The sequence below is a fragment of the Uloborus diversus genome, chromosome 9, assembly GCF_026930045.1.
Source record: "Uloborus diversus isolate 005 chromosome 9, Udiv.v.3.1, whole genome shotgun sequence".
Classification (NCBI taxonomy): domain Eukaryota; kingdom Metazoa; phylum Arthropoda; class Arachnida; order Araneae; family Uloboridae; genus Uloborus; species Uloborus diversus.
Window position 1 is genome coordinate 40,621,900 of NC_072739.1, and position 18,613 is coordinate 40,640,512.

At 34.4% G+C, this 18,613-nt stretch overlaps 1 long non-coding RNA gene across 1 annotated transcript; it reads left to right on the forward strand.

The window, feature by feature from the left end:
- Positions 1-704: 704 nt before the first annotated feature.
- LOC129229951 (uncharacterized) lies at positions 705-18,076 on the forward strand. The gene is made up of 4 exons (XR_008581130.1): positions 705-791; positions 5,444-5,706; positions 5,885-5,944; positions 16,958-18,076. It is a non-coding gene; the product is annotated as an uncharacterized LOC129229951 (long non-coding RNA).
- The last annotated feature ends 537 nt before the right edge of the window (positions 18,077-18,613 follow it).

Consider the following 18,613-nt stretch of genomic DNA (forward strand, 5'->3'; position numbering starts at 1 on the left):
CATAATTCGTAGATCGGTGAACATCTCCGGTAGACACGTAGGAACTCACTTCCCCGGCATTTTAATGGGCCGGACACAACGCACGTGTTTCTTCACCTGGACTCACTAATTCCAGGACTTGGAAGAGTAAATATCACATACCACAAAAAACCCCCGCTAGCATCGCGGGGAACCCCCCCCCCCCCCACACGTGAGCCGGACTAGGCTTCACGATCAAAAACAACAACTGGGGATCGTTAAGAGAAGAGAGACCGCTGCCGTACCGAGTGCTGCCACTCGCCACAATATATATGTTTTATCAACCAATGAGATTCCATGCCTCGATGACGTCACCACACTAACTTCTACTTCGACCATCACTCATTTACATATTCCACTGCCGCGAATATTCGTACTCCTCTCCATAGCACGTGCGGTCAACAAGTGGAATTAATTCGAATCAATCAGGTGACAACTCAACTCTTCTGAATCGACACATCGAGACATGCAATCTTCGATACATGTCATTAGAGTTCACTAGGAACTCGGAAATACGCAAATCTGATTGGCTAGTTCAGCATCACGTGATAGTTTTCTGACGTCATATCACGTGGTCTTCTCGTTGTGTAGGGTTCCTTAGTTTGAACTTTTATCGCCAGAAAAAAATTACTTGTCTTGAGTGCTTAGTGCTTGTAAAAAAAAATAACGATTCCTTCACTAAGCATCGGACAGATCGGCGTTCACGGAGCCAGCCGTAGCCATGGATAGGAGATATAAACAAGGCTGGAAATCAGTGTTCCTGCTCCGAATTCGTAAGTTTTAGTGAAGTATTTTAGGATCTTTTAATAAGTTTTGAACTCATTGCAGCTGCAATTCTTATTGTATTCATTATTTAAAAACTCGCTGCTAACAGGAGGTTTGAAATAGAGAAAATGCTTTGCGGCTATTCCATTGTGACGGGTGTGACATTCAGACACTATTTTTGCTGGTTAACCAACATTTTGAGCACTAAATCGTTGACAAATACTAACAAAGTATTTCAATCATGTTTAACTATGATTTGCTTGAATAATTTAATTGAAGCAAAACTGTAGGACTTTTTTTTTTAAAGAAATTTTTAAAATCTTGTGACGTTTGCGATACATGAGTGTATCACATCTTAAGTGTTAAATTTCTGTATCTTGTAGAAATTTTTTTGTTGTGGTACATTGCCTTGCTGTAGAAAAGAATGCAAATCTGTGTTCAATTTGACCTAACTTTAATATTTTCTTTTATTATGTAATCATATAATTGTTTCATGTGTGGTTTATCATATTTATCATAGAAGTTTAAAGTGAGAAGTTAAATCTTATAAAGTTTGATAAGATATATCTTGTAGTGAGCATAGAACCACAAATAGGGCATTTTTTGTGTTGAGACCAGTAACTAAACTAAAGTTTAGGAAGTGTTTTGATTCAAATTTGACAATTCTGAAATAATTTTATCAAAAATATTTCTTTTACAAGCTGTTTTTGTACTTTTGATGCCTTCACTTTGAGGATTGCGATTTCTCTGCATCCACTATGGAAATCAGATTTCTCGAATTTTTGATGTTTAGTACGCTTTGTTAAGAAGTAAACAAATGAAATCCCTTTTATTATTTTTAATACTATACAAAAAACACTTCTAGTACAATTGAACAGAATGTAGAATGGTAAATAAATATTGATACTTGAGGGTTGGCCATCTCCAAGAAAGCAATGCCGCATCCCCCCCCCCCCCCAAATACTAGAAAAACATTCAATAATAATATTCTCAACAGAATAGAGTTAAATACTCAACTTTAAGTTCCAATGATGCAGTATTTGCGCCAGCAAAATTCTGAAAGTTTTGGTTTTACAATTTTTTTTTTTTTTTTTTGCAAAATTAGATGACTTTTACAAAATTAATTGATTTTTCACAAAATTATTTCATTTTTCACAAAAAATGGACGTTGTGAAAAACCCTGGACAGTGGCAGATACAAGGGGAGGGTTATAGGGGTCATGACCCTCCCCCCCAAACCGTCGACCATGTTATTCGTCCACATTGTGTTCAAGCGCTTGATAAATAAAGTGTAACCGGTTTCAGTGTAACCGGTTCATCTTATCAATTCTTTAATTTTTTTAAATGTAAATATTTGAAATATTGTTTAATTCCAATCCTTATGAAATTAATTAGTAACGTTTATGCTCTACTAAGTATCTTATTCCTGGTCGATTCAGTGCTTTTTATTGATCCCCAAGCAGTTTTAGAAATTTTTAGTGCCAAAACCGCAAGTTTATTCCGGGGTGGGGAATGGTAGTCTGTATCCGCCTTCAATGGAATGGCAGGATCATGAACCAACCATGAATCGAAAGTATCATTGTAGTTTGATTTGAATGAGGAATAAATGCCCACTTTTTTAGTAACTGAAATTTGTCACTTGTGTGAGGCGGTATGGTAACTATAGTACTAACCCCATTTTCTTGTGCCATGTTGAGTGTTTCTATGGTTACATGACTCTTTTGATTGTTGGAGTTCAAAAGTGTTGGATTGTCAATAGAAGTTTCACTGTGGTGTATGAAATGCTTCATGATACGAGGAAAAACATCACTAGTCATCCATCCTAAGCCTATAACAAAACCAAGAGTTCCTGAAGGAGCCCAGCTTATCATGTGTTCCTTAAATTTCTTTTGAGGAAATACCGTAGCTGGTGATGTTGTGTTTCCAAATGCACTTATTACTTACAACAAGTTGTAACTAGTTGACATCTATCACCACTAGTACATTGGTTAACTTGTTTGCTCCCTTTCAAGCTATAACTTTCTTTGGTTGCTGTACTGTTGATGTTCCAGTTTCATCCAAGTTGTATACTCTACTTCCATTTGCAAATTTTTCAGATCTGTTGTAAGCATCTTGCATATATTCGTCGAATGGGGGATAGATCATGGGATTTCAGGTCCCTTTATCTTGTCTCATTTTTAAAATTACAGTTAAGTCAATTTAAAGTTGAGAAACTTTTAAATTGTATCATCATGGTCACAAGTTAAGCTTGCGCCATCTAGTGAACTGCTTCAGAAAAGTTTTATTTGTTATTAAGTGTTTAACTATTGGGATAATTGAGTATTTAAATTTAAAATTTAAATAATTTCGAATTATGATGCATCTCATTTAGTACAAAATTCAAGTTCTCTGATTGGGAGAATGCAATGAAACCGGGGAGCGCTCTCATTGGCTGACTGCAAAGCCGGTTGGCCTCTTTTCAGGGAATTGTTATTTACTTTTTAATTTTATTTTTTTAGATTGAAAAAATCGATAATTAATGAGTTATTTATTACTAATGGTAATTATAGAGAAAGGTCGAGTCACCATAGCAACATTTAGTATGGTGGTGTTGCTGTGATATTAGAACTTGGAGTGATATTAATTTTTCCAAGTTCTTGTATTATTGTTTTGATAGTGCTTGTTAGAGTTTGTAGAAGGGGATTTTCTGGAATGTTTAGGACTTCATTAGTATTTTCAGTTTGAGGAATTTCTAAAGTCCTGGGAATAGTGTTTTCATTTTTATTTTTTAGATTTTTCTTAAATCTAATTTTTTCAATGATTGCCAGTCTAGCTGGACAATTTGAATAATTTGCATTGTGTTGAGCACCACAGTTAATGCATTTGGGGGTTATTTTTGTATTGTTTTTTATGCAATGTGATGTTTTGTGTTCCCCAGCGCATACTAAGCAAACTGGGGGACGATTACATCCCAATGAGGAGTGATTTTATTGCTGACAGTTCCAGCATTGTTTGATATTGTTTAATGTTTTCAATTTTTCTGTGGAGATTGGAAAATCTCCCAAATTTTTTTATTTCTCAAATATTTTTATTTGAGCTATTTTCATTTAAGTGAATTAGGAACAATGGAAGTTTTCTCTTTTCTGGTCCTTTGTGTAGTTGTGATAGGTGTATGATTGAAAGATTATTTTCTTCAAGTTTTCCTTTTATCCAATCTAGGTTGGCACTAATTGGGAGGCCTCGTAGGGTAACTTTGATGATTTTTTCAGTTTTGAGTCTTATAGTGTGGTGTGACATTTTATTTTCTGTGAGAAAATTTTTGAGTTTATGGTATGCTTCAATATTAGGTGCATAGCATAATAGTTTATCATTCTTAATTTTTCCAGTTATGATTTCATTTGCAATGTTTGAGAAAATTTTTAGTTTTTCTTCTGTGTTTTTTATGTTATCTACCCAAATGGGTGGGATTTGAGTTCTTTTTAGTTTTTCAGAATCCTGAAATGAGCTTATTTCGTTATCAGGAGTTAAATTTTCTGAAGTGTTTGGATCAGGTTCATCCTTGTCATGAGATGTTATGCATGATTCATTATCATCTGAATCAGTGTTTAATTTTTCATTTTCCCCTTTCAAAAGGTTTTGAGTCCCAGGGATGTCATTAATTTGGGAGTTTGTGTTATTTGTATCATTTGGGTTTTTTGCTCAGTTAAAGTAGTGTTCTGAGCTTTACTTTCATTTTTGATATTTGGAGTCATAGTTTCTTCAATTGTGTTAATTTCAGTATTCAGAACCGTTTCTTTTGCCTTTTGGGCTTTTTGTTTTTTATTTTTCTTTTTTTTACTGCCGTTGGCAGAATTTTTAGCTTCGGAATTGTCCTGCGGTTTACAGTTAGTATTTATGGATTTTATCCGTTTTTCTTCAGGGGGATTTCCTATTTGTAATCTGAGCAAATCAATATTATTTTTGAGTTTTTCAACTTCTGCAAATTTACTTTCATTGATTTTTTCCATGAGGAAATCATATTCATCTTTACGTCTTCTTTCAGCGGCAATTAACTTATTTTGCAGTTTACCGTTAAGTAAAAGCTGTTCGTCAAGTAATTTAAACATAATAGCATTTAGTTTGTTGTACCTAATCAGAGATGCATCATATCTGATTGTTTGTAAATCATATAGAATTTCTTTATCAGTATCATTAAGTTTATTAAAGGAAGTAATGTCAAAATATGCATTAATTGAATCATTGGTAAAACTAATTATTTCCTCATAATTAGCATTTTCAGGATTATCATATAATTCAAACTTAATTAAATTAATCTTAGATAAGTAATCTCTAATGAGACAAGAATCATTAAAGGAACCAGAACTCTCCTCCGTACAAGGCCCCAAAATTGGAATGCTCGGCGGGAGATTCGTTGACTGGGAAATATACTCATTTTTTCCAGCTGTGCAAACGGCGTTGTCGTAATTAGTTGGAGCGGATATTTTTGACATCCTTCCTCTGTGGATCCTCTGTCCGCTCATCTTGCATATTTTCAAAAAACATGTTGGCTTTTGTTTTGTTGTATAAAGCTATGAAGTAAAATAAAAAGTTCACTTATAATAATTAGTTAAAATATAAATATTTTTAAATGAAGTCTATTTTTTATTGTTAAATTTATTTTTTGTAAACTATTTTGCTTCCAGAAGATTTTTGCTTGATGTCATTAAACTAAACCATGAGCAGGGTGGCAAAAAGGAAGGAGCCTCGTCTCCTTTGGCAGCGGAGCGAAAAAGTGACCGGATTATTCCAGCGCCACTGGTGGCGCTAATGTTCTATCTCTCAGTTTGCTTGACCGACCCTCAATATTCGACTGGGGTGGATGCCGGCAGTTAGATGGTTTGGTACCAAAACGATTTGATACAAAAAATTTGTTGGAACTCGATAATCCCACGCGGTCATCACGATGGTAACTAATAATCTTTAACAATCTCATCCTAAAATCACTTTCTTTCTTATATTTATTCTAGAATTTAGATATTAATTCTGTGTGTTAGCCATTAGAATTATTATTTTTATAATTTTATGAATTTTATTAAGTTAGAAAAATAACCATGATGTTCATTGTTTTCTATCTTATTCCTAAGATTAACAGAGAACAGAGAAAACTAGAAGGAATGAAACTCTGCGCTTTATTTTCAGCAAAGGTAAGTTTGAAAAAACCCTTAGTTTTAGTCATTCATAAATAATGTTTCAGTACAGGGTTGGCCGGATTGTACCCAATGGGTTTTTTTGAAAAAACCCATTTAAAAAAACCCCATTATTTAGCCCACTTTTGGGTTTTTTTAAATTTTCCGAGAAGTTTTTAAAAAAATTAATTAATTTAAATACTTTAACAATTTAAACTTCTTTTTTATTTGTTCTTCACCACAGCCAATGGACATAAAAAATGAATTTTGAACTTTAATAGTATTTTTTAACTCTTAACAGCATTAAAAAATACTTCAAAGATTTTAAATAAATATTTTTTAACTTTTTTCTTTAACTGGTCAATAAATAACTCAAATTATCTTGACTAAGTCCTGTCATGTCTGATTTTCTCAATATTTGTAGATTGTACAGAGGAAACTACTGTAGCTAAAAGGCTTTCATGTGAATTAAAGCAAACCAATTTTCTGCCAACCAACAAGTCACAAATCTCGAATAAACAAGGTATATTTTTTAGAAATTAACAGGTTTCACAAAAGGTCGGACAGAAAACAGAATAGGATGTACAGTATTTTCATTATCTTACGAAAAAGTTCAATATTTTTTACTCTGTACACAGAAATAGAAAAACAGGTAACATAAAATTCAAAGAAATGTTTTGATTAAGCTGGAATTTAGTAAAAAGGGATTTAAACTATTTGAGGTTCTACAGTAGTTTTGCGTAACAAAATAAAATACAATAAAGTAAAATGCAAAAAAAAAAAAAAATGTAGTAATTACAAACGAACAATAGATTTTATAACTCGAGAAGTAACTTTTTCTTAACTGTTGGCAATCATGGAAACTAAAAAATCTGAAACTTCACCATTCTTGGGTTTTATCGTCTTTTTTACTTTTCTTCAGAAAACGCTGAATTTCCCAGCTTTTTTTACTCCAAGACGATTTTTTTGCTTTGTCCATATACTTACACTACAATATGCTACAAGTACCCCACATTTTCCCTTAAAAAAAGACAAAAAACCCACATTTCTTTTTAAAAAACCCAGCTTTAGTTGGGTTTTATTTAAAAAACCCAAAAAATCCTGGGTCTATGGGCTTTTTTAAAAAAACCCGGGTTTTTGCCAACCCTGTTTCAGTAAGCTAATTTTTTAATTATATAATTTTCGATATATTGTATGTGCATATATATCTATATCTCTGTATATTTAAGGGTGTTCCTGTGTAGGAAAAAAACTCCCTTTACCCAATAGATAGCACAAAATGTTGCACCCTGGTTGTGACGAAAGCATCCTGCTCAGTTGTACGTTTTAGCCACAAACTAGATTCACAACTGACAGGATTTATGTGACATCCAGAATAGGGGACCGCTGAACCAGAAATTTGTCCCTTGCCATCGTTAATTTTAAAATTACTTAAACTTAAGCAGATATTTTGTGACATTTAAAAAACATTTTCAGATAAGAGAGCTCTTTCAATCTAGAATTAAGACAAGCATCCGGTACTTGTAATTGTTAGTCAGTTTCTAAGCGCTCTGTTGCGTTTTTAGATACCCCCTTCAGTTATTTCATTTCACGTTATCGCGACAAAAATGTCTTTTTTCCAGGTTTGCGGAGTCAGAGGCGAAGAGCCCGGAGTCGGGCTGATTTTAGGGTAAATGAGGCCCTCTGTGGTGTGCCCTGCCTCCCGCACTGCGGAGTGCGGTTACGTAAATCCAGGCTTGCCTCTTCCCCTATTTTTCAGATCTTCAAGGATATTTTTTATACATTGTTGTAGGCAAATAGTTTCTTGAAGGGTCCGTTTTTGCCATCTTGAACTTTGAAAAGACTTATTAAAAATACATTTTGAGACAACAGAAACTTCTTGCAATTTACAATGAAAAAGTTATTGACGAACTGTGGGAAGGTAGTCAAGAAATGAGACTACTTTTATCATTGTGAGAATATTTATTAAATTTATCCTTTAAGCTTTATATTTATTACCTTTTACTTTTTTGAGGAAAATGTTTCCTTTTTAAGAGGCATCATTATGTACATATATTGTTAATTCACATCTTCCCTTATCTGATTCCACAATCGCAATTATTGACTTCAGTTCATTTTCCTATTTCGTAAAATTTATTCCTAATTATTTATAGATTTTCCGTTATTTTCAGATAACATTATATTACTTTTTTATTTATATGTTTAGTCATGTTACTTTAGCTTGGGATGTGGTAATAATGTTGACCAAAAGAGCAATTTTTTGTACACTGTGATACAGTAATCACATTTTTTAAATATAATTTTGAATCCAAAAGAATCATATTTTCCTTTTATTATAATGAAATATTTAATATTATCAAGTATTGGTAAACAATAATATTTTAATTCGTTCAAAAAGAGCAAGAAAGTCAATGAAATGTAATTAGTTAAAGTAGAAACGTCATAAAAGCTTTACAGGTTCCTTTTGCAAAATTTCTATACAATTATTAAAGAAATTTTGATTGGAGGTCAGTGGCACAACCTGAAGGGTGCCCCTCCCCCAAAACGCTGAGTTGAATGTTTTTCAGAACTATTCTTTATTATTGAAGAGAAGCAAAGAACACATATTGGGAAAACAAAATGATTTTAATGTAAAATAATAATAATAATACGGTCAGGGGAAAATCTTAATTTCTTTTGAAGAAACCTTTGAATGAATAATATTCAATAGTTACAGCTTATTCAGTTAATTATCCCCCCCGCCACCCCTATTCCATTCTTTTTTCCTAGTTCGTCTGAAAATAAGTAAGCCTTAAAAATGCTACTCCTCCGGACCTCCCTCCCCCCTTCAACACCGAAAGCATTACGTAGCATCTGAAATTTCATGTCCAAATCTTCAATTTCCCAATTTCCAGGGAAGACCCCAAATACCCAGCAAGTTCAAAAATCGCTAAAAATTGCGTTTTTGGAGCTTTAATTTCGAAAAATTCCTGGCTCTATTACAGTGACCGCCGCTTATATGAATCACGTATGCTCTAAACAGTTTTGATTCCATAAAGTGGCTAATTCAACAAAGCTGGATTTGATTCTGTTTTTGACAATTTGATTCATTAAAGCGGTTGGTTCAATTAACCAGCATCCACTGTATTACAATCGCATTTTTAAGATTTATATGCGAGCAAAGGTCCTCGAACCGCCTTCCTCTAATGCAGCGGCTCCCAAACTTTTCAGCTACGACCTACGGAACCCTTAGTACTTCACTTACACTTCAAGGAACCCCTAAAACATACTAACGATCTGAAAGTCAAATGAAAAGTAATAATCATTCCATTCGCTACCATAATTACTTATATAGAAGAAACTTAGTTTCGAGAAATTTTTCATATTTTGACATATTAGCCAGTTTTAAGTTGTGTCCAACCGATTTTCAAATCTGTCCATGTGTCTGCGTCTACATGCATTTGACCGATTTATTGTGGGCAATCTAACTCAAAGAGTAAAGCATAGAATTGGACGAAATTCGGTATATATTTGTTATCCCTATCGCTCCGCGTGGAAAACATTGAAAACTTACAGTTTTTTATTCCAGTTAAAAAAAAAGCTTCAGTTCGTCAGGAAGTTCATTCAATCTCAAACTTTTCCTGCGGAAAGCAAGCATATTTCTGTCTGGGAAAGTGGTTATTTGTGTTAACTATTCATGTCTCTAATATGAATAATATAAATATAGCTGAATAGTCTTAACTGGAGGGCATGAAACTTGTTAAAAATACTGTTAAAACTAAAGGAATAATTTGCTTCAAATCAGATGGAATTTTCTTTGTCATGCTGGCATGGCGATACGATACACAAAGACGACTACAACTACAATCTGTCATGGCATTTTAATTCCGTGATGTTATTTTTTTTTTTTTTAAATTTTTTATTAATTTACTGTAGAAAATATGTTTTGCAATAACTAATTCATGGCGGAACCCTAGTGTTCCACAGAACACACTTTGGGAATCGATGCATTAAAAAAAAAAATAGGTTCTTTAAACTACACTTGCCTCCTTACCTTTTCCAGGGAAAAGCTCCAGAACCTCCTTTCCGTAAAATCTTCAAAGTTTGTCGACAAGTGAGTTTTTAAGGGGAGGAATAATTGATTTCGATCTTTTTTTTTTTTTACATTTTGAAATTGATTGGTTTCCTTGGATTTCCTTGAAGCTAGATTCCTTAGCCAAATTCAATAAATCTGGCCTATAATCGTTCTTTCAAGGCTTCAATTTCTAGAATGTCCGTTGAGACCAATGTACTTTTTCCCCCTTAACATCAGCAAAGAAAGTCTCAAATTGCGTTTTTAAAACTACAAGTGTCAAAATTTTTCTACAAGTTTTTAAAACTACAAGTGTCAGTGTACTCCCCCGGACCCCACCCTTTCCTTCCTTCCCTTTCCCTATTAAATCTGAATCTTTTTATTTTCACGTGTTCCTTCTGAAGAAAATTCTTGTTGCGCCCTTGTTAGAAGAAAACCCTAAATTTTAGAGCATACATATCTCATTTAAAGTAAAACTCTGCACTACTCTCCTAATACCATTCCCTCTCTTCAGGTCAATCAAAATAAAAAAAAAGATAGCAGGCAAAATATTATAATCCCACACACACACAAGGACGACGACCCCCCGGTCCCCCCGAAAATACCCCGCAAAATGCCCAAATGAAAGTTTAAATGCACCTCTCATGTGAACACATATGCAAGAAATTTTGTAATTAGTAATGAGCAATGACACATCATGAAAACCTTTCCTCCCTCGCATCCCCCCTTGATATATGTAATCTACAATTGGTAAATAAGTGCAGACATATCATGCACCCCTCTGAAGTTCTAAGGTTTGCGGCCCTTTGAGGAGTCCAGTCCGGCCCTTGTCACAAATGATGAACTTTGGCGCGTAATCCCCTGGCGCGCTGAATGCTTACACTTGCTGTCTACTGCGTTTCTAGCTTGTGATAATTCAGAAGCAAATTAAGTATTGCGCTCGATGCTTTGTATCAACCATATCGTTGCTAACACATGTAAGTAAATGGAAGTAATACCCACAAATCCCGAAAACTACCAGAACTGTTTTTAAGGTGGGGGGGGGGGTGAGCGGAGTTCATAGGATGCTTGTTTAAATCAAGAATTTATTGATGTGCCACCATTTTTTTTTCTGAACAGGTCACAACGCTGTTTGCTCGATGTTCTTCATACAGTTAATTTTCTTTGGAATTATTTTTGAGACATACTTTCATGCACGTATCAGTCATGCATTCACTGAATATTTTTATTTGGCGAGTGCATATTGCTTTTTAATTAGAAAATATTCCCGTAAAATTTTACGTGTTCAGATATGCAGACGAGTCTTTACTTACACAAGGGAGGCGTTCTAAGACCCCTGGTGGATAAGTCGAAATTTAACGTTGTGGAAGAGGGTATGTATTGTCCACTTTTGACGAGAAGGCACTTAACCCCGCCTCTTCGAATGCAGAGTTCCATTTTATGCAGAGGTGATGGGTAAGCAATCCTTGCACTTCTAAAAGAGTCGACCAGACAGCCTTAAGTGTCCTTTACATTACTTGTCTGTTGTCATTTTAGTTGTTCTTACATTTTAAAAACTGCTGCTTTTACAACAAAATGCTATGATCCGAATATACCTTCTGCCGAGAACAGTGAAATAGAATCATTGGATACCACGTGACGAAGAAGGAGTCAAGTGCCTTCTCGTGGAAAACGGACAATATACGAATTTTTTATCAATATACCCAACTATTTAAGAAATTTTTAAACACCTCTCAAACTGTTTCAGACCATTTCTTAACAATATATTACCCTTTCTTACATAAACAGCTGAATTTTTACCGTATTTAAAAAAAAAAAACAGCAGTATTCAACAAATACTGTTACGATGCGCAATATCAATTATCAATGGGAGTGAGAGACATGAAAAAAAAAGAAACAGTATGGTACATACAGTATGCAGTAAATAATAAAGCACTACACTGTAATAGTACTATATAGTATATACTACTACTATTTATGTGCTACCTTCGATCAGGCGGATTTACATTCTTTTCAATGGGATGGCAGTTGAAAACTGAAAGCCATATTCCTCCCCTCAACCCACTATGTAGGGGGAGCCCCCCCCTTTAGCCTGTATTTTAAATGCTAATCTCCCCCTATCGCCCCCTTCTAGTGTTAAATCTCCCCTTTGGTGGCTATCACCCCCAGGGTTAGAATCACTGTTCTAAGTCATAGCAAAATGTATCATCATACTAATAAAGTGTAGTCCATGGAAGAAAAAGGTTGGAAGATACATATAGAAATATAAAAAATATTAATGTTCAAAAAAGGGGGAGGGGCGAGCTTCGGTTCAAATTAAAAAGTAAGTAATGCTGTCCATCCTCGACTACACTAACTATCTAAATTTAATTTTAAGCAAATTTGTGGAATGTACTTGGTTGAAATTAGTAGCGCAAGCTAGTAATTCCTTCAGTTCTATATTATTGGTTTTCGAAAATGACAGTTATGGAGGGGGCAATCGTCCCCGCCACCCCCCTAGTAAATCCGCCACTGCCTTCGAACCTTTTTTCAGTGTTTCCAGCATTCAAGAATTCGTTATCTTGTCATAAACTTTCACTTTCTCCTTCCATCATGAAACAGGGTGCTTTAGTGCAGAATATTTCATCACCTTTCATATTTAGAATTTAAAACATTAAAAGAAAATTGTGGAGTTGTTATTTATACACACTAACAAAGCAATGTTTTGACTAGTGCTGGGTGGGAATTAGAGCAGTTAGTGATGCTAAAAGGATGAAAGTATATTCACGAAACTAATATTTAGTAGTAAAGAGCAAAGCCGTCACTTTTTCGCCATGATTCCTTTCCAAAAGTTTTCGTGTTGTGGGTGAGGAATTCGCGTTCGCTCTAACATTCGTTACTCGAGAAAAACTCGCGTTATGGGCATTTGGCGTAAGTTGAATTGAGGGAACCGATTGTATATGAGAGATATAAATGCTCAATTTTGATTGGGGAAAATGTAAATTTATCATACATTTCACGACAGTATATTTTTGAGTAGTATAGTTTAAAGTTGTTTGTATTCAAAATGTTGATCAGCATAAAACATGCGTCTTGTTTTGCCACAATGACTTGAGCAGAAAACGGACAACCAAGTTAGCAAAGTTACTTATTGGATTTAGTTCAAGCACTTCTCTGCTTCCCAAACGTGATGAAATTTTAACTAAATACTGTTTTTTTTCTTTTGTTTTAGCTTGTAAGATTAGTGAACTCCCCCCTCCCCTTCGATGATGAGTAGTCATTTGATTGCCATCATTTTCATTTGGAGGAGAATTTAATATTATATGAACTATGACTAGGAGCATTCTTCTGAAGGGCTAGAGAGGTGAAAACTTTAAAAGCGGGAAAATATGTAGCAAAAAGGGAGATCCAAGGGGGTATTCTCCCAAAAATATTTTTAAAATCAATAAAATGATCTATCCTTCCTGGATTTCGTTTCAGAGTTTATTTCAGGTCCCTCATTTGGGAAATCAGGGAGAGGGGGGCATTGGAACCCCCTGGATTTTGGAAATATAAAAAAAAATAGTCTTTTTCTTCGTATTTTGTTGTTTCTTCACTATAAAATGTGGTGAACAAAAACACTGCCCTCCCTTCCCTTTGCACTGCAAAATTTTGAAATAACATGCCTAAGCTTTTTCTCTAATTTTTTGGTGTAAAAATTACACTCCTATACGGCCAATATCCGGGGGGGGGGGGGGGGGGGGGGAATCATGTTTTTTAAAAAAAAAGATTGAAAACTTTTGGAAGCATCTCATGTTGCATTGCAGATCTTCTGTAAAGAAACTTTCCGTGTTATTCACATTTATTCAAGTTACATTCAGAAAGATAATTAAAATAGCAAATGAAATTTAATATGTATTTTATTTTGTATTTAATATGTTCTGGAGAAACATCGCCCCCATTTCGTACAATTCTGTGGCCTATATAAAATAGTCACCAAATTGGGTGCATGTATAAACCTTCGATTGAAACCCAAACCCCTACTTATTTTATTTTATTTTTTTACTTTTAGAAAAAGAAAGTGGGGGCGGGAATAGGGATTACTATTTTCATCTATTATGTCTTATCTGTAATTACTGTTTGTCTATTTTCTAACTTTGAAAGTTATTTCATTTACTGAAAAATTTCTTATACAAAAAGAGATCTATATCAATATGACAGTCAAATGTTTTCACTTTTGATTCTCTATATATTTTACGACGCAACATGAAGAATTGTGTGTTGAGTGCTTATTATTACTTTACTAGCTGTACCCGCACGGCTCTGCTTAGGCTATAAAATTTATTAAAGAGCTCTTAGAGCCAATGTAAATTTCTATTCCTACTCCAAAATAAGAAGAAAGATTCTGTTTTGTTAAGTAAAATGTGCACACGTAGTTGTGTCTAAATTCCAAGCATATTCCATAAAGTAATTTTTTAAAAATCCTGACATAATGACTACTGTTTTAAAGAAAATAGCATCTAGTTTAAATATATTTAAAACCATTCAAAATCACTGTAGAAAAGCGTTGAAAGTTAAAAATTATGATAATAACTTGTAACTCTTCAATCTGAAAGAAACTGCCAATTAAAAAAAAAAACATAGAAATTAAAATATCACTAAACTTAGATCTATTTAGATGTATCGTCTAAAAGTATATTAATAAACACAGTAAAAATAATTAATAAAATAAACCCGATATTTGTGCGTGCAAATAATTCGAATGAATGAATTTTGAACTCAGCAAAGAATCACGTTATGAAATACTTGAAGAATATTGTAACAATTAATATTTCAAAGCCGCATAAAAAATCTCAAAGCACAGATAAATGCACATTGAGCATTTTACACTCATACGTAGTGTTACGTCTTTTATTCTGCTTGGAGCAAATTACACATCTCCTTCTAAGTTCTTTGCCTTCTTTTTCAGCGTATGATTTTCGAAAGTAACTACTGTATGAAGAACTCTAACAAAAATATACAGTTGTTTCAACGTGACCCAAAAGATCCATAGATGGATCAGTCATAAATTAGGATATTTCCTCCTCGGAACGATAACACGTTCACTGTGGCTACCAAATGTACATAAAAGTAAAGCTCCTTGCTAGAATATCTCCCATCAATCCCATTATAAATGAAACCGAAACTGGAAAGAGCCACTTCAAGATGAGTATACGTTTCCCTTCTCACTTGCGAGCACATGTCTATATTTTCTTTCACGAAATCCAATAAATCACAGACACTTGACAGACCCCATTCTGACGTCAAACAGAAATACTAATGCAGGAAAGCAATCATTCATGGATAAGTAATGCCATCTAATAGTAAACATTTCTTTCCAAATCCAGAACGCAAAATAGCGTTGTCAGGTAGGTCGGCTGCGTACTACTTACCGTAATGCACTGATGCGTTTTTCGTCTCTGAAGAACCACCTGGCACTGACGCAAAGACGCGTCGTTCGTCCCGTACTGGTTAAATAAGAACTATTTTCAGATCATCTTTGTGCTTCGTTAACATCAGGAAATATTAATTACTTCTTGAAAAATAGTTAAAATCGTTGTTGAAATAAAATATTACGAAATTTTAATGATCTTTGTTGCGTCAATTTAGAAAGATATTCATTGCGGATTAGGAAAGATTCTCCGCCGAGAACTTGTTGACCAACCCTCCACTCCTTGTTCACCCACCCATTTCTAACAACACGAATAATACGCACGGGGACATCCTCCCTCTAATCTCTCCCCCCTTTCTCTTTTACAAGCACTGACATCCGAGACCACTGGCCATCACTTCAGGCGCACACATGGAAAGCCTCAATTTTTCACGAAAATCTAGTTTCTTCTGCAAAATTAACTGATAGTGATATTTGTCCGGCGGGATCCCCACGTGATCACGAACAATTGGTTTTAGAGAAAAAAAATCTAGACTGCTTTATTATGAATACGAAGGAATGAAATTTGTTACAGAAAGTTTATGGTCCATATAGAATCATTGATTAGCATAAAAATGAGAAAAAAAGCCGAACTATTAATTGCTGCTTTCACTTTATTATAGTGAGTTCTTAAGCATCAATGGACTCCTGTGCCAAATTTTCAAAGATCCAGTGTAAACTGTATTTGTTTCAAGAAAATCTCCCAAAGGAGAGGAGAAACCCCTCTGAATTCCTGAGTATCAAACGATCTCTGTACCAAATGAGGCAAAAATTTTAAGAAGTGGATTTGCATGAGGAAAAATCCCAAGGGGATGAAGACCCCTAAGGAGGGAAAATCCCCTTATATAAGTTCTTGAGTATGTCAAAGAACCTCTGGGTCAAATTTGGCAAAAATCAAAATCCCTTTCTAAATCCTAGAGTATCAAGTGTGCCAATTTGGGCATAGATCTGACGTAAATTGTCATTATTTTCTTTGCTTTTGAGATAAATCGGGAATTTGCAACTCAAGAGCTTGAATACTCTACCTTTTGGTAGTTAACAATACTAAAAAAAAGGAAAACATTCCATTCCACATGTTTTCTTTGGAGTAAATGACAGGCTTCATACAGTTTGTGGTGTAATGTAATTTCAGAGGAATAAAAAAGAAAACTTCCCACAAACACAATGAAAAATTATTGCGAAACAGAAAGCGTAGATGCAAGTTATAAGTTACGGCATTTGTTTGTTTTACCTTTTTCATCCGCCATTAGATTGGCTGCAGCGCCCCCTATAGTTTATTGGAGTTGCGAATTGGGATGGTCGTCAATTTTGGCGTGTGTAATTTTGTTTTTGTTGGGAATATTGCTTCCTCGTCAAGCATGGGTAGGGATTAGAATTATAAGAAAGATATAGAAGAAGGTTTCGTGTTGGCCACAACATACTAGTTTGAAGAAGTATATAGCAAAATAGGTATTAATCAAGTATAATGTAAATACATTTATGATTTATTTTTTCTTTTCAAGAGATTTATGTTGCATAAATGAACATTACATTATTCAGATATATTTTACAGGGTGCCAACCTTGCAGAAATGCACATGCTCTGTGTTGGATCAATGACGCCCAACAAAGGACCTAAGTACCAGAAAATAGACGAGGAAATAACCAGGTTGAAGACTGCTTCTATAAATAGAGACATTTCCTTAAGGAAATACATGCATGAAACATTGCACTGTATTAAAAACTGTACTTACATTTAACTGCAATTAGATGAAAAATCCTTTTAATTTTTGAATATTTTTATGTGTGCTAAATTTTAAATTGAAGGAATTTTTTTCCTCCACAAAGTATTTAATGAGAGCAATGACTTCTGTAAACTTGCCAATATCAATTGAATAATTGTGTTTATTTCTTTTGAAACATATTGATAAATCTCATTTCTCAAGCTCATTTTTATCAACTCATAAAGCCCCAAAAGTGTTCCAAGGTTGCATTTTGCAATTTGTTTTCTTAACATATTTATTTATTTTTTTTTTATTTTTTTTTTTTGAGCAACCACGATTGCTTATTGTTCTCACTTGACAGTTTTGAATTCCTATTTCTCCCCGCCTTCCTCTGCAGCACCACCGTTGGCCAGCCGCCTCAGGATGCTGCTCCTCTAGTGAAAACAGTCTCCAGGTTGCGTCACTTACTTGCCTACACTTACACATACACCTACACACACAGACACACACATGCCTACACGCATGCACATACTCCCACACACAAACAAACATACCCCACACACACACCCTCGTGATTGAGAAAAACATAATTTGAATTCAAGATGTCAAATTTCAATTTTTTTTTTTTTCCGCTCAAACCTGTGAGACTTAAGTGGTTTTTTACTGTTTGTTTCTTTTGGCACCCTTGAAACTGTGCGACTTGTTTTTTTTTTTATCGCATAAATGTCTGTTAATAATAACCGCTAATGACCCGGGGGATATTTAAACTGCTCGCGACTTATGTTCTTCCTCTTAGATTATCTCTCATCGTCAAAGGCGGTCGCTAGGCCGGAATTCGAACTTGCTTGTTCGTGCCGCTTGCCCATTCGTGAATATGATGAACTTGTATTAGCTTATTTCCTAATGGGTTTTTTCGTTGAAGTCTTTAGTCGATAGTCATGCAGTTTAGATTTCATCATTGCTGTATTATTTATCTTGTGCAAAAACAGCACATGGAGAAATATATATATATATATATATATATATATATATATATATATATATAATATGTATAATGATTACATTCTTAGTATATTTTATCATTTACAGAACGTTTTAGCTATTTACATTATTGTTTATTAAACGTCCTTCCAGTTTGAAATAGTTTCTTAGTCTTATTTCAGAACTCACTCTGCTAGTGTTAAAGGAAATATTGGGGACATATTATTAGATTAGAAATTCTCCCCAACATTTTCGCCCACGAACACTTTCGATTTCTTTTTTTTTTTTTTTTTTTTTTGCGCCCTCGAACCTGTGCGCCTTTTGGGAGTCAAGGTTTGCGCGCTCTTTGAGCACTGTCCGCCTCTGGTCAAAGCTATATTTTTAAGAAATTGTTGTTCAAGTCAAAGATTTTTATAATTATATGCTTTGACAGGAAAAGGACTACGATTCATGAACCACGCCAGCCCGCCCCCTCCAATTGCTGTTTTATGCCTATCACACTGGTTGCAATCTTTTCTAGATTAA